Below are 14,776 nucleotides of genomic sequence, written 5' to 3' on the forward strand. Positions count from 1 at the left end.
TTTGTCAATCAACAGTATGCAGGTATAACATGTGCAGAGAGAGTTAGATTTGGGTGGGGTGTGTTCAAACTGAAATCTAAATTGCAGTGTAAAAATAAAGCAGTCAGTATTTACCCTACTCAGAAACAATAAAACCCACCCAAATCTAAATCTCTCCCCCCCCCCCTCCCCGCAGTGCACATGGTTTTGCCCTTTAGCTAGCAAATTTGCTGCTGCGATCAGGTCTGAATTAGACCCATGATTCACATGTACAAAGGTTTTCTGTTTACTGTATACACATTTTCACATGCACTTACATACTGGATAAGAGCCCTAAGCGCAAACAAGATAAAATTAAACAAGAAATAAAAAGCCATAAAATGTGTTGTACTTTTCAACTTTCGAGTGATTTTGTTCTACAAACGGAATATTTTTTATTTTTCTTTAATCTAAAACTATGCCTTCATAATAATTTATTGCTATTTGATGCTGCTGAGGTACACAGTAAGGTACAGCCTATAATACCAGAATACTGAAGGGTTAACTATGTACTGGTGACCTGTTCTCTTGCCTTGTTCACACAGTCTGACACCATAGCAACAAGGACCATTAACTTGTCGCGATCTTGTCACCACCATGTTAAACCCTAATAGTTCAACAAAAGAAAAACATAAAACAAAATTTTATCTAAGTCGATCTTTTACACAAAGTAATTTCTCAGAAACTTGAGCAGCACTACAGACAGCAATAACCTAAAATGGAAAAAAAAACTGGATGGTGGGAGATCTCATTCAGCCATTTAATAGATGACAGAAAAATGGCTGGACACATAATCACAGCATTTGACCTTTTTGACTGACAAGTGAACAATTGGCCACCAAAATATGATTATGATCCTTTTACTTAGCTCTAGATAAGAATAAATCAGTTTTCAAAGTCAGTTACATGCATTTTTTTATACAGCACAACAAATGACATATACGTAATTCTGCTGATAACACTTATATAGTCTAAATAATAATGTATTAAAGTAATAATTTTGTAGTGAATTAAAATATATATATATTTTTTTTTTTACATTTTAATTTTTATTATTGAATTTTTATTGACGTTTTTCAACATATAAACATCATAGTATGGGGGAATACAAAAAGAAAGGAGGGGAAAATGGGGGAAAGGGGTATATAAGTACATATAGTAAAATAGGCACACAGTATAGTATGGAGATTCAAGTGTAGTTACATGAACAATTCAACATGTCATCAAGAGATTCCATTAATAAGTACACTGTTCTAGAGACACGCAACGTACATTCGATGAATATAGAAATAAATGACAAAAATAGAGGGATCACTATATATTAGCACTGAATCTGAGATATAAGTGGAGGAAGCCTCCCTAACTCTTTTTCAAGGGTGTAGTATGGGTGACCGGCGGTCTCCTGACCGCCGGTCACCTTACCGACGCCGGGATCCCGGAAGCATACCGACACTGGGATCCCGGCGGGGAGGGGCGAGTGCAGCAAGCCCCTTGCGGGCTCGCTGCGCTCGCCACGCTGCGGGCTCGGTGGCGACCTGTGGTCGCCGCGGTTTCTATTCCCACTCTATGGGTGTCGTGGACACCCACGAGTGGAAATAGTTCCTGTTGGTCGGCATGCCGACCATCGGGATAGTGAGCTGTCTGGCTCACGGAGGAGGTCATGTGACTGTCGGTCAGCCGACCGGCGGTCACATGACTACCACCCCTTTTTCAAGGCCCTGTAGTTGTTCCACTGAAACCATATAAGATGAGGACAATTGGCAGAGGAGTAATAAGCTGCTCCAGCCATTTTAAACGCACAATGAGAATGAACCACATTTTATATAGCATCCATTGAGGGGATTAAAGATGTGCGCCAATGGCGCGCTTTTAATATTTTAGTTGTAATGAGGATATGACTCATTATATACCTATTGTTACTTGACATATTGCCGTAATATAAATGGAGCAAATCGAGTTTCGGGTGGGGATTTACGTGGAATCCTTAGACTCTAGATATGAGATAAAAAACCAAAATCAATACCCAACATATCAAATTAGGGGCAGTTATAGGAAAAAGCAGGGAAGAATAAATAAAGAAAAAAATAGAAGGACAAAAGGCAACTCAAGGATGCTATCTGAGGTTGCCAGAAGAAGTAACACAAGGGGTCATGGTAGGGTAACACACCCTCCCTCGCTCCCTAAAACATAAGAGCTATATAAAAGGGAAACTGTTTTCATATATTTCAAATACGGTAACATCAGTATTAATCAATAATTTGTAAAATATTGCAAACAACATGGCGATTAGTAATAACCAGCAGATGCATTCTCCAAGACGGGTAAACATTACCGTAATCCGTCCCTTTGAAATCTCCTCTAATATAGAAGAAGGTGGATATGGGCGTATCCATTCTTAGACAATACACCGTGGGGACATAATGACCACAACCATAGCTATATCTAGTTTAAAAAAAAAAGAAAAAGAAAGAATGCATCAATACTGTGAAGATAGGAGTGGATCAACACAAAGATGCCTGGGCAGTACAAGAAACCAAACATCCTCAACATAGATTGGATGCAGCATCTGGTGACCCTGAAAGAGTCGGTACAAACATATCCATCTCTCATAACGTTTTCCTAAACATATCCCAAATATTTCAATAATTCTAAATATTATTACAGAACAAGTCCAGTTTGAAATAAGAACAAAAAACAGCTTATTGGAATCAATCCCATATGACCTGTATGTTAGTGTGGTTAGGTCCCGTTCAAATCTCCAGCAACTGACGAATCCTGATCAACCTTAAGGTGTTTTGGGGCTTTACTTGGAATGTCCTCTAAGTTCCATTTAGCTAAGAGCTGCATCTCCACATCTGGGGTCGAAACTACTGATGTGAAGCCATGTCGTCTCATAAAGAGCTTGGTTGGAAAGCCCCACTTATATGGTATCTCAGCTTTTCAAAGTGCTCTAGTAACTGGAAAGAAGGACCTTCGCATAGCTAGAGTTGCAGGTGAAAGATCGCAAAACACCTAGAGGTACCCAAGGATAGGAGATGAAATGTCAGATGGCATCGCAGCTCTGAGAATCTGTTCCTTTATATGGAAATAGTGTAAGTGCATCAGGGTGTCTCCCGGAACGTATTTCGGTGCATTCCTAGCCTTTGGAAGCCTGTGAATCCGATCTAGCAGGAAGCAATTGATGGATATAGTAGGCAAGAGTTTCATGAACAGATCTGTCACAAATTGTTTGAGGTCTGAGTTGGATACAGATTCAGGGATACCCCAAATTTTTATATTATTTAGACGAGATCTGTCTTCCAGGTCATATGCTTTCCTTCTCAAGTCCTCAACTTCTGTCTGTAAGTACTCACAGCGTGTTATCAGTTCGTTATGAGATTTAACAACCTCCTCCAATTTGTTTTCAAGATGATCAGTGCGCTGACCCAAAGCATCCACCAACTGTTGGCACATCTGTAAAGCTGCTGTGAAGTCTGCAGCAATGTCTGCTTTAAAGAAGGCTAACAGTTGTTTCATGGAACCAAGCGTGAGAGATGCGTCATCACCTACATCGTAATTTTTATTTGCAGGTGAAGTGGTCTGATCTGAGGATAGACTTTGATATGGTAACTGTTTTGACCAGGATTCAGCCATTCCAGAACTTTTTAAATTTTGGACAGGGGTGAGTGTTTGAAAAAATTTTCTGTTGGAACTGAAGTTGGATCTTTCTGACTTTAGGTGGCATGACCTTAGAATCTAATAAAATTCCGATGATACAGCTGAGAATATTTAGAAAAACTAAAAAATTAGATAAGAGAAGGAAACAAAAAGCACCAGACCAAGTTTCCATGATACTGCAATACATCACATCAGGATGAAGTGAGGGAGGGTGGACCAACCACCTTATGCAGGTGACATTTCACAAATCACCTCAGCCAGAACTTCTGGATTTTCAAGCTTTCTGAATTAGGAGGTAGAATAATAAGTGATCAGTGGGGACTGTGTCTGCACTGGTCCCACTTCTATATCAACAAACTATCACTCCTCTATCAACAAAAGGTAATAAGGCTGATTGAGACAAAGACTTCTGCTTCAAGGAGGCCATGCCAGAAGGGGCACAGGGTGCACCCAGTGCCTCTCTCACCGGCAGCCACGGCCCACAGGAGAACCTGCTCCAAGTCTCAGATGATAGGTTCTCTGTGGGTGGAGAGGGAGGCCGTTTGGAGTCCCAGCAGCAGGGTAAAAGGGCTCATAACCTTCTGGCTCCCTGCTCGCATCCACCGGAGCTCAGCACTTGGGAGGGCAGCAAAATTGAGCCCCCAGCTTCACGCTGGGAGAAGACCGCAACCTGCAAAGCCATATATACTGATTCCTGGCTCTGCAGCACCTTCCCAACACATCAGGAGACACCTGGTGGATTTGTATAAGCTTTATAGTCGCCTATTGAAGGGAGGATAGCCACTTAGTTAGGCTTTAAATGTGTTGAAGCAGGAGCTGCATGCAGACACATCCTCTCTGCCTCACAGCCAAACCACGCGCCCCCCCCCCCCCCCCCCCCCAAATTAAAATATTTTTTGATGTGACAGCTGACATATATTCAACAAAATCTATCTAGAGCAATAATAGTTTCTGATTGCTATAGAGTGCTTGATTTCTTCTACAGTGCATGTGGTAGGGCTCAGTGCTTATTTGGAAGTGGACACTAAAATTTGATTTTACTTATACTGTTATAAGAAATAATAAGATGTTTGTTAATACTTTTTAAAAATAAAAATTTTTCTATGCCTGTGTATATGTGTAAAAGGGCCAGAGGGGTCCCACACGTATACTCACCTCTATTTCAGATGTTAACACTCCGGAGGATAGGTTCCAATATCGACCAACCTGGGCAGGTCATGGAACATAATTGAGTAGATCTAGAAAGAAAAGACAATCCAAATGGAGGTCACTTCCGAGACAGCGGAAACGCCCACAGGTCCAATATTGTACAAAACGTATCTAGAGAAGTGGAAATCATCCCTGGCACCTTTGGCGTCAAATTATTAGTTTTACCTACAGTAAGAGTGCATCTGCACTAGAGAAAAACTCAAGGAATACAGGAAAAAGGGAACTTTGGCTTATTAGTTCTTACAGCACCCTGTAAAAAAAGACAACTAGCTGGGAGCTTTCTCTGTTTTCTGCCACACAAAACTAAATAACTAACAAACTGAACCCTATACTCACGGGTAGAGATGAACGGGCGCGGTTCTCAGAGAACCAAGCACACCTGCACTGATGACACCACCGGCAACCCCACACTGCCGACACTACTGCACTGATGACCCTGCCATCGCCCCTGCAGTAAGGACACCTCTGGCACCCAAGCACAGAGGACATCACCGACACCCCCACACTGCTGACACTGCCAGCACTCCTGCACTCATGACACCGCCATCACTCCCGCACTGTGGACACTGCTGGCACCCACGCACAGAGGACATTGCCTGCACACCCGCACTGCTTGATACTGCTAGCACCCCCATACTGATGACACTGCCAACACCCCTGCACTGATGACACTGCCGGCACCCCCACACTGAGGACACTGCTGGCACCCCCACACTGCTAACACTGCCGACACTCCCAAACTTAGGACACTGCCTGCACCCACTATCACAGTAAGTGCACTATTTGTGTATCCTACCTGTACTATATCTGACCCACACTGTATCTGACCGGCTCTGTATCTGACGCGCATTGTAACCAGTAGTCAAACACCCCTGGGGCTCAGGCCTTGTTCCTGTCTGACCAAGGTCTAATCAAAGCCTAACTATGACCATTGGCCTAGTGCCTGCCTACTTAATACTATTTAACTTAATACTGTCACTATTTGTGACAATATTAACCAAGGCTTGATGACCAGAGACACTGCATCAGGCACATGGGTCTAGTACCAGCCTAATTGCTGCTTTTTGGTGTGACCTAGCCCTAATGCCCAGCATCACTTATGTGAGGAGGAGAGCAGTGCGTTGCCTGAAGTGAGGCACAGGCTTCTGCCCACTTGTCCCACTGGGTGAAGGCCTGACTGTGCTCATGAGCCTAGTGTCCAACAATCCTGGTGGTCTAGGGAGGCCTAAACATAGGTGGTAGTGATATAATGCTGCCTACTAACATTGTCAGGAGAGGCCACAGTGTGGAACATTATGCAGTTATTTTGATTCCCTCCACTACAGTCATCCCCAGTCCTTAGCTTCTCTCTTGACTCACACCAATTGCTGCTATCCTGCTGTTATCTTCTTCCTTAAGCCTGCCATCTACTGCTGGATGTCTACTCTGTAGCTGCTTCTTCTTTGTTCTCCGCCAATGACCTGAGCCACTCCGCTCCACTCTGATGCATCTAATAAAAAATAAGAATTTACTCACCGGTAATTCTATTTCTCGTAGTCCGTAGTGGATGCTGGGAACTCCGTAAGGACCATGGGGAATAGCGGGCTCCGAAGGAGACTGGGCACTCTAGAAAGATCTTAGACTACCTGGTGTGCACTGGCTCCTCCCACTATGACCCTCCTCCAAGCCTCAGTTAGGATACTGTGCCCGGACGAGCGTACACAATAAGGAAGGATTTTGAATCCCGGGTAAGACTCATACCAGCCACACCAATCACACCGTACAACTCGTGATATGAAACCCAGTTAACAGTATGAAACAACAGAGCCTCTCAACAGATGGCTCAACAATAACCCGATTTAGTTAACAGTAACTATGTACAAGTATTGCAGATAAACCGCACTTGGGATGGGCGCCCAGCATCCACTACGGACTACGAGAAATAGAATTACCGGTGAGTAAATTCTTATTTTCTCTGACGTCCTAGTGGATGCTGGGAACTCCGTAAGGACCATGGGGATTATACCAAAGCTCCCAAACGGGCGGGAGAGTGCGGATGACTCTGCAACACCGAATGAGAGAACTCCAGGTCCTCCTCAGCCAGGGTATCAAATTTATAGAATTTTGCAAATGTGTTTGCCCCTGACCAAGTAGCAGCTCGGCAAAGTTGTAAAGCCGAGACCCCACGGGCAGCCGCCCAAGATGAGCCCACCTTCCTTGTGGAATGGGCATTGACAGATTTTGGCTGTGGCAGGCCTGCCACAGAATCCAACGAGCAATAGTCTGCTTAGAAGCAGGAGCACCCAGCTTGTTGGGTGCATATAGGATAAACAGCGAGTCAGATTTTCTGACTCTAGCCGTTCTGGAAACATATATTTTCAGTGCCCTGACAACGTCTAGCAACTTGGAGTCCTCCAAGTCCCTAGTAGCCGCAGGCACCACAGTAGGCTGGTTCAGGTGAAACGCTGACACCACCTTTGGGAGAAACTGGGGACGAGTCCTCAATTCTGCCCTATCCATATGGAAAATCAGATAAGGGCTTTTACAGGACAAAGCCGCCAATTCTGATACTCACCTGGCAGAAGCCAAGGCCAATAACATAACCACCTTCCACGTGAGATATTTCAGATCCACGGTTTTTAGTGGTTCAAACCAATGTGATTTTAAGAAACTCAACACCACGTTGAGATCCCAAGGTGCCACAGGGGGCACAAACGGGGGCTGAATATGCAGCACTCCTTTAACAAATGTCTGAACTTCAGGTACTGAAGCTAGTTCTTTTTGAAAGAAAATCGACAGAGCCGAGATCTGTACCCTAATGGAGCCCAGTTTTAGGCCCATATTTACTCCTGCTTGCAGGAAATGCAGAAATCGACCTAGTTGAAATTCCTCCGTTGGGGCCTTTTCGGCCTCACACCATGCAACATACTTCCGCCATATGCGGTGATAATGAGTTGCTGTGACCTCTTTCCTGGCTTTAATAAGCGTAGGAATGACTTCCTCCGGAATGCCCTTTTCCTTCAGGATCCGGCGTTCAACCGCCATGCCGTCAAACGCAGCCGCGGTAAGTCTTGGAACAGACAGGGCCCCTGCTGTAGCAGGTCTTGTCTGAGCGGCAGAGACCACGGGTCCTCTGAGATCATCTCTTGAAGTTCCGGGTACCACGCTCTTCTTGGCCAATCCGGAACCACGAGAATTGTGTTTACTCCTCGCTTTCTTATTATTCTCAATACCTTTGGTATGAGAGGTAGAGGAGGGAACACATAAACTGACCGGTACACCCACGGTGTCACTAGAGCGTCCACAGCTATCGCCTGAGGGTCTCTTGACCTGGCGCAATACCTCTCTAGTTTTTTGTTTAGGCGGGACGCCATCATGTCCACCTGTGGACGACCCCATTGATTTACAATCATTTGGAAGACTTCTGGATGAAGTCCCCACTCTCCCGGGTGGAGGTCGTGCCTGCTGAGAAAGTCTGCTTCCCAGTTGTCCACTCCCGGGATGAACACTGCTGACAGTGCTAGTACATGATTCTCCGCCCATCGGAGAATTCTTGTGGCTTCTGCCATTGCCGTCCTGCTTCTTGTGCCGCCCTGTCGATTCACATGGGCGACTGCCGTGATGTTGTCTGACTGGATCAGCACTGGCTGGTGTAGGAGCAGGGATTTTGCTTGACTTAGGGCATTGTAAATGGCCCTTAGTTCCAGAATATTTATGTGAAGGGCAGTCTCCTGACTTGACCATAGTCCTTGGAAGTTTCTTCCCTTTGTGACTGCCCCCCAGCCTCGTAGGCTGGCATCCGTGGTCACCAGGACCCAGTCCTGTATGCCGAATCTGCGGCCCTCCAGAAGATGAGCACTCTGCAGCCACCACCGAAGAGACACCCTGGTTCTTGGGGACAGGGTTATCAAGCGATGCATCTGAAGATGCGATCCGGACCACTTGTCCAACAGGTCCCACTGAAAAATTCTGGCATGGAACCTGCCGAATGGAATTGCTTCGTAAGAAGCTACCATCTTTCCCAGGACCCGCGTGCAGTGATGCACCGATACCTGTTTTGGTTTTAGGAGGTCTCTGACTAGAGAAGACAACTCCCTGGCTTTCTCCTCCGGGAGAAACACTTTTTTCTGGACTGTGTCCAGAATCATTCCCAGGAACATTAGACGTGTCATGGGGACCAGCTGTGACTTTGGGATATTCAGAATCCAGCCGTGCTGGCCCAGTACTTCCTGAGATAGTGCTACTCCCACTAACAACTGTTCCTTGGATCGTGCCTTTATTAGAAGATCGTCCAAGTATGGGATAATTAAAACTCCCTTTTTTCGAAGGAGTATCATCATTTCCGCCATAACCTTGGTAAATACCCTCGGTGCCGTGGAGAGTCCAAACGGCAGCGTCTGGAATTGGTAATGGCAATCCTGTACCACAAATCTGAGGTACTCCTGGTGAGGATGGTAAATGGGGACATGCAGGTAAGCATCCTTGATGTCCAGGGATACCATGTAATCGCCCTCGTCCAGGCTTGCAATAACCGCCCTGAGCGATTCCATCTTGAACTTGAATTTTTTTATGTATGTGTTCAAGGATTTCAAATTTAAAATGGGTCTCACCGAACCGTCCGGTTTCGGCACCACAAATAGTGTGGAATAGTAACCCCGGCCTTGTTGAAGTAGGGGTACCCTGATTATCACCTGCTGGGAATACAGCTTGTGAATCGCTGCTAGCACCGCCTCCCTGTCTGAGGGAGCAATCGGCAAGGCAGATTTTAGGAACCGGTGGGGTGGAGCCGCCTCGAATTCCAGCTTGTATCCCTGAGATACTATTTGAAGGATCCAGGGATCCACCTGTGAGCGAGCCCACTGATCGCTGAAATTCATGAGGCGGGCCCCCACCGTACCTGGCTCCTCCTGTGGAGCCCCACCGTCATGCGGCGGACTTGGAAGAGGAAGCGGGGGAGGACTTTTGTTCCTGGGAACCTGCTGTTTGCTGCAGCCTTTTTCCCCTACCTCTGCCTCTAGACAGAAAAGACCCTCCTTTTCCCCGCTTGTTTTTCTGGGTCCGAAAGGACTGAACCTTCAATTGTTAGCAGAATCGTGTCTCTGTCTAAAGTAATGTGTCAATATTTTCTGACAGTTTATCTGACCACGCAGCGGCAGCACTGCACATCCATGCTGACGCAATAGCTGGTCTAAGTATAATGCCTGAGTGTGTATATACAGACTTCAGGATCGCCTCCTGCTTTCTATCAGCAGGTTCCTTAAGGGCGGCCGTATCCTGGGACGGTAGTGCCACCTTTTTAGACAAATGTGTGAGCGCTTTATCCACCCTAGGGGGTGTTTCCCAACGTAACCTATCCTCTGGCGGGAAAGGGAACGCCATTAGTATCTTCTTAGGAATTACCAATTTCTTATCAGGGGAAGCCCACGCTTTTTCACACACTTCATTTAATTCATCTGACGGGGGAAAAACTACAGGTAGTTTTTTCTCCCCAAACATAATACCCTTTTTTGTGGTACCTTGATGTAAATCAGAAATATTTAACACCTCTTTCATTGCCTCAATCATGCAGTGAATGGCCTTAACGGGCATTAAATTTGACTCATCGTCGTCGACACTGGTGTCAGTATCCGTGTCGACATCTACTTGTGCCATCTGAGATAGCGGGTGTTTCAGAGCCCCTGATGACTTTTGAGACACCTGGACAGGCACGAGCTGAAGACTCGGCTGTCCCACAGTCGGCATGTCGTCAAATTTTTTATGTAAGGAGTCTATACGTGCACTCATTTCCTGCCATAAACTCATCCACTCAGGTGTCTGCCCCCCAGGGGGTGACATCCCTGCTAAAGGCATCTGCTCCCCCTCCACATCATTATCCTCCTCAAACATGTCGACACAGCCGTACCGACACACTCCACACACACAGGGAATGCTCAAACAGAGGACAGGACCCACAAAAAGCCCTTTGGGGGGACAGAGTAAGAGTATGCCAGCACACACCAGAGCGCTATATATATATACAGGGACTAACTGAGTTATGTCCCTAATAGCTGCTTTTCAATAAAATATATATACTGCCAAATGTAATGCCCCCCCTCTCTTTTCCCTCTTACTGGTACTGTAGATTGCAGGGAAGAGCCAGGGAGCTTCCTTCCAGCAGGAGCTGTGAGGGAAAAATGGCGCCAGTGTGCTGAGGAGATAGGCTCCGCCCCTTTTTCTCGGCCTATTCTCCCGATTTTTATGGAATTCTGGCAGGGGTATTTACCTCATATATAGCCCCTGGGGCTATATATTGAGGTATTTTAGCCAGCCAAGGTGTTTTTATTGCTGCCTCAGGGCGCGCCCCCCCCCAGCGCCCTGCACCCTCAGTGACCAGAGTGTGAAGTGTGTGAGAGGAGCAATGGCGCACAGCTGCAGTGCTGTGCGCTACCTTGATGAAGACAGAGTCTTCATGCCGCCGATTTTCCGGACCATCTTCTTGCTTCTGGCTCTGTAAGGGGGACGGCGGCGCGGCTCCGGGACCGAACATCAAGGCTGGGCCTGCGGTCGATCCCTCTGGAGCTAATGGTGTCCAGTAGCCTAAGAAGCCCAATCCGGCTGCAAGCAGGCGAGTTCGCTTCTTCTCCCCTTAGTCCCTCGCTGCAGTGAGCCTGTTGCCAGCAGGTCTCACTGAAAATAAAAAAATCTAAGACTATTACTTTCTAAGAGCTCAGGAGAGCCCCTAGTGTGCATCCAACCTCGGCCGGGCACGAAATCTAACTGAGGCTTGGAGGAGGGTCATAGTGGGAGGAGCCAGTGCACACCAGGTAGTCTAAGATCTTTCTAGAGTGCCCAGCCTCCTTCGGAGCCCGCTATTCCCCATGGTCCTTATGGAGTTCCCAGCTTCCACTAGGACGTCAGAGAAAGACACAGCAGAGCTATAATGTAGCAAACTGCGATTGGCTCTCTGGCTCTCTGTGGTGCTTGTAACTGGCTGCCTGTCTATGAGCCACAATTTGCTTGTGGCTGGCACTAATTTCAAAATGTCGCAATTCTATTGGATGAACCTTGATCTTTGCAGAATCGGGCTTGTCTGCATGAAATGGCATTTGCATCGGTGCCATAAGATATGGTGGCCCCCACACATATGAGCCCTAAATATAAAGGCAATTGTACAGGAAAAGTTATTCTATTGACTAATTAAGTCTTTGTTTCAATCCATAAATATTATTATTAAAATAATCATGATTCCAAAGGATGTAGCTTTTTTGAACATTTTATAAATGCTAACATGGGCAAGATTTACTAAGCGATCCCCATTGGTTTTGTAAACTCCTATCCTATTGCAAACCCACAGCTATTTTAAAGCACTGAACAGATAACTAGGATCTGTAAGTGATTTTCCACTAACCAGCTCTAGGTTTTACTAGCCAGGGTAAAATCCGTGCAGTTTGGGAGTCTACCCATCAAGATCCTGGCCAGTTGTCAAGACAGCTGACTTCCCTGTTAGGGTGTAGTATGGTATGCCAGCGGCCGGGCTCCCGGCGACCAGCATACCGGCGCTGGGAGCCTGACCGCCGGCATACCGACAGCGCAACGAGCGCAAATGAGCCCCTTGCGCCACGCTATTTTTTTCTCCCTCCAGGCGTTGGTGGACCCCCATGAGGGAGAATAGCTGTCGGTATGCCGGATGTTGGGATTCCGGCGCCGGTATACAGTGCGCCGGGATCCCGACATTCGGCATACTGAAGACCACCCCCCTGGGAGGTTGGGCATGCAAAAAAAAAGTATGGGCCCCCTTCTGGGGTATAAACACACCTGGTGCCAATAGCACTAGGGATTTTTCCCACATCCCAGGGCATTAGGTGTGAGCTTAATAATAAGACTGCGCTGCTCTATTCTGACCAATCAGATTACTCCCATTCATTCCCATGAGAGTATCCGCAAGTAACCTTTCATTACAGTCAGGCTTCCTTATTGAGAAATCACATTGTTTATCATGCTTTTTCTTTTTGACAAAATACATGAAATGCCAACATGGAAGGAAAGGACATTTGTATGTATTAAATTGGTGAACAAGGGGTGTGGGGGGAGTCTTTTTCCATAAAAGATGTTTTTATATTAGGTTTGTGAACTGTTGTTATTTTAATATTTCCTACTCTACAGGTGCCAATAGGCCTTGTATGCCAGGTCATGCTGGCACTTGTAGTTTTACAAATGCCAGCATATCATTGCAGTCTTAAAATTGGGCATGCTAGCCTTGCTAAGAACTTTAGTGTGCCAGTATAGGACATAAATATTTATTGGTGTTGGAAAATGTCAACAGATGTGCAACGGATGACATTCAACAACAAAGTGTTTTATCCATAGTTACATAGGGTCTAATTCAGATCTCTTCACTCGCTAGCGTTTTTTTGCTGCGCAGCGATCAGGTAACTACTGCTCATGTGTATGCACCGCAATGCGCAGGCCCGTCGTATGGGTACAAAACGGATCGTTGCTGTGCACTGGTTCTAGCGAAGAATCCATTCGCATGGGCGATCGCAAGGAGAGTGACAGGAAGAGGGCGTTTGTGGGTGGCAACTGACCGTTTTCTGGGAGAGTTTGGAAAAACGCAGGTGTGTCGAGGCGTTTGCATGGCGGGTGTCTGACGTCAATTCCAGGCTCGAATAGGCTGAAGTGATCGCAGCGGCTGAGTAAGGTCAGAGCTACTCAGAAACTGCACAATCTGTTGTTGTACTGCTTGGCTGCACATGCGTTCGCACACTTGCAAAGCTAAAATACACTCCCCTATAGGCGGCGTCTATCTGATCGCAGCGTTGCAAAAAATAGCTAGTGAGCAAACATATCTGAATTAGGCCCAAAGTTACATAGTTTCTGAGGATGAAAAAAGACAATTTGTCCTTCATCTTCAACCTGTTTGTGTTCTCCTATGCTGTATTATTTTCAGGACTAATTTTATCTGTTGATAAAGTCGGCCGTTGTGTTGTGTTTTTTCTCTCATTTTATTATAACTTTAGTGCCTGATCTAAGCACCATAAACCTGTATACCAGGAGTGGGGAACCTCCGCCGTTTGTTCTGGCCTGATGCTGTGTGTCAGCGAGACACGCCGCCCCTCAGTCCGGCGGCGGTGTATCTCGGCTGTCAGGTCAGGAAGGAGAGTGCAGCTATGTCTGGCGGCAGGTAGGATCTCAAACCAGCCGCCAGTTCGTGAGCCAATCAGAGCTCACAGACCGGCAGCCAATCAGAAGCAGCCGCTGCCGGTCCGCAAGCTCTGATTGGCTCACGAACCGGCAGATGGTTTGAGGTCCTACACGCCACTGCCGCCCGACATAGCTGCGCTCTCATCCCTGCCTGGTCCCTGACAGCTGAGACAGGCCAGCGGACTGAGCAGTGCACCAAGGGGCAGGAGAGGCGCACGATGCAGCAGTGGTGAGCAGCACAGTGGGGTGGGGGGCATGTGTGGGGCATTTGTGTATCTGGCACTGTGGGGCCTTGTGTATCTGACACTGTGGGGCATTGTGCATCTGGCACTGTGGGGCACTTGTGTATCTGGCACTGTGGGGCACTTGTGTATCTGGCACTGTGGGGCACTTGTGTATCTGGCACTGTAGCGGCATATGTGTATCTGGCACCGCACTATTGGGGCATATGTGTATCACGTCCCATTTTTATTGGCCACACCTATTTTTTGGCACGCGCACTCAGTACCACTAAGGGGCATAACTACTGGGGGAATAACTACTGGGGGGCAGGCTAATTTTTAAGTTGATAATTTTTGTATGGCCCCCAAAGGATTTTTATAAATATCCAAATGGCCCTTGGTAGAAAAAAGGTTCCCCTCCCCTGCTGTATACCCTTATCCATTAGAAATGTATCTAGTTCATTCTTAAAAGTAATGACCGAGTCTGCCATCACTACTCTCTCAGGCAGGAA

The 14,776-nt window shown here is 46.6% G+C and overlaps 1 long non-coding RNA gene across 1 annotated transcript in view; it reads right to left on the reverse strand.

The window, feature by feature from the left end:
* Positions 1 to 1,051: 1,051 nt before the first annotated feature.
* Positions 1,052 to 14,776, reverse strand: part of LOC134944522 (uncharacterized) — a 32,604-nt gene continuing 18,879 nt past the window's right edge. The window contains exons 2-4 of the long non-coding RNA XR_010181894.1: positions 6,244 to 6,373; positions 4,831 to 4,913; positions 1,052 to 2,460 (exon numbers count right to left, since the gene is read on the reverse strand). This is a non-coding gene — a long non-coding RNA (uncharacterized LOC134944522). The remainder of the gene's footprint in view (positions 2,461 to 4,830; positions 4,914 to 6,243; positions 6,374 to 14,776) is intronic.

Source organism: Pseudophryne corroboree, chromosome 1 (genome assembly GCF_028390025.1).
Source record: "Pseudophryne corroboree isolate aPseCor3 chromosome 1, aPseCor3.hap2, whole genome shotgun sequence".
NCBI lineage: Eukaryota > Metazoa > Chordata > Amphibia > Anura > Myobatrachidae > Pseudophryne > Pseudophryne corroboree.